Genomic DNA, 2256 nt, shown 5'->3' on the forward strand with positions numbered 1-2256 from the left:
GCCTAGGCCAGTCTAGAATTCTATGATTCTATGATTTTTTTTCTGATGTCTAATCTGAACCTCTCCTGGAGCAACGGGAGCCTGAAGAACCCCACCTGTGACCGACTCCCAACTGGATTTAACTCCGTTCACCACCACTCTTTGGGTCCTACCATCCAGCCAGTTTTTTACCCAGGGAAGAGCAAGCTCATCCCAGCTATGAGCAGCCGAAACAGAGGTTGGGCCTTTTGTTCTAGTTACCTGGACTGAAAGAGAGGAGGGAGCTCTTCAGGTCCTGGACTTCAGGGAGTGCCTGGGGCCTCTCTCTCAGGCTGGGTAGAGACGGGTTTTTATCGCTGCGGGAGGTGTGTGCTGCTGGAGGACCTGTGTCACCAAGGTGAGGACCTGTGTCACCAGGGGAATGACCCGCGGTTAACTTTAGAACCAACCTCTGAGGTTGGTGATGAGCAGGGCAAAGTCCAGCTGAGGGCGAGTCTCTAGGGCAGGACTGACAGGTTTGGTGTCAGGGCCGGGTGTGTTCCAAATTCCCGGTAATGACCTGGGTGCTGGGACAGGTGGTCGCTCCCAGCGTGTTTGCAGCCGCCAGCAAACCGGGAGGAGTGTGGTGTGCTGCCCTCAAGGGAACCTGGGGGCTCTTCTCAGAAAGCTTTAGGGCAGAGCTGGCAATGACAGTGGATGTCTTATTTTAGAGTTCTGGATATCCTTTGGCTCTGTCTGGAGACACTGAGAGGGTTAAATGGATTCATGCTTAGTATCTCTCTTTATGGTGTATGGGCACATAAAGTCAAAAAGGCCAGCACAGTGGTACTAGCTGTTGCATGAATTACTCTGCTTTACAAAAGCTGACGTCTTCCCCTTGTTTGCCTTTTTTTCCTTTTTTTTCTTTCTCCTCCATCAAACCATAAAAAGGAGCTGTACGGCAGCTTCAGTTGTACTCTTAATATTTCTCAACATGTTTTTAGCGAGAGTCACTTGTCCACATCTTAGAATATTTCCATTCTTTTCCAATGGAGCAGCAGGATGTTTCTGCAGAACAACAGTTGAGTTGGGAGCCTGACTCTGAACACCTACTGAGGTCTGGTCATGATTGCAGCTGAACGAGTGTCGGTATTTGAAGCCAGAGTTTCTTCCTAAGGATTTGGGGGACTGGATATGGCAGCCCTCAGCGTCTTGGAATAGTCAGGTTTCTGTTCCAATGACAGATGAAGAAAATCTGTCGTAAAGTTTAAAGAAATGAGATCTTGAAGTGGGCAAGGCGTTTTCCTTCCAAAGACTTCCTCGAGAAATCAGCCAGTGGTATTCATGCATAATTTTGGGCCTGGTATTTTCTGTGTTTGCTTTACAAATCCTTTTCACTTCACAGCATCTAGAATGCTGGCAAGTCATCTGGAAAAAGAGCCCTGGAGCAACTTAAATTAAATCTCAATAGAAAAAAGTTCTGGAAATGAGAGAGAGGAAAAAGTATTAAGAGAACATAGAAATTATAAGCATGCAGAAGGACCTCATTAAGTGAAATGAATTATTATAGCTATTAAACCTTTTGTTTTCAGGATTTAAAGCTGCAACTCTTACTGCATATGGCTGTTTTTTTTTAAGTTTTATTTCTTTAAAAATGTTATGGAGATGATGAGATCCCTGGAAGCTGTCTCTGAGCCGCGGTAAAGAACAGACTTGCGTCAAGTTAGCATTGTAGCCTTTGACTTCTTTTCTGAAGAAGTGTCTGTTTGAGTTGCTTGTAATCAACTTTGTTTTGAGGCAAATGCCATTTATTTTGCAAGTGGAGGAGAGACCGCTCTGTTTCTAATTCATGATGTTCGAGATTTTGTCCTTAAACTTCCTTAGATGAAACTGTGGATAGTTTGGCCCCGGGACAGGAAGGTGCTTGTGCTCTGCTCTGTAAAGGCAGGTGAAGCAGTGGGGACACCTGCTGCATTTGAAAATCATTTTTGGTAAAACTGGATGTTATTTGCTTTGTTTCCTTTCTGTTGTGATCAAAAATCTTTAAGACATGCTGGTTTTTAGTCTTAATCAGAAGCAGGAGTTGGCTTAGGTGGTGAGCTCTTAGTCACAGAAACTGTAACAAAACTGAGTTCAGTTACTGCGGAAGAGGAGTCCTGAGCTGGTGCGTTGACACCGACCGGGCAAGTGTTTCAAGGACAAATATCCTGGACATGCTTAAGTGGAAGCCTAAGCTTTTGGGTTTGTACCCTGGAGGGTACCCTGCAGCTGTGAGTGAGCGCAGCGCAGCGATTCCTG

The sequence above is a fragment of the Apaloderma vittatum genome, unplaced genomic scaffold (assembly GCF_000703405.1).
Source record: "Apaloderma vittatum isolate BGI_N311 unplaced genomic scaffold, ASM70340v1 scaffold29369, whole genome shotgun sequence".
Classification (NCBI taxonomy): Eukaryota; Metazoa; Chordata; class Aves; order Trogoniformes; family Trogonidae; genus Apaloderma; species Apaloderma vittatum.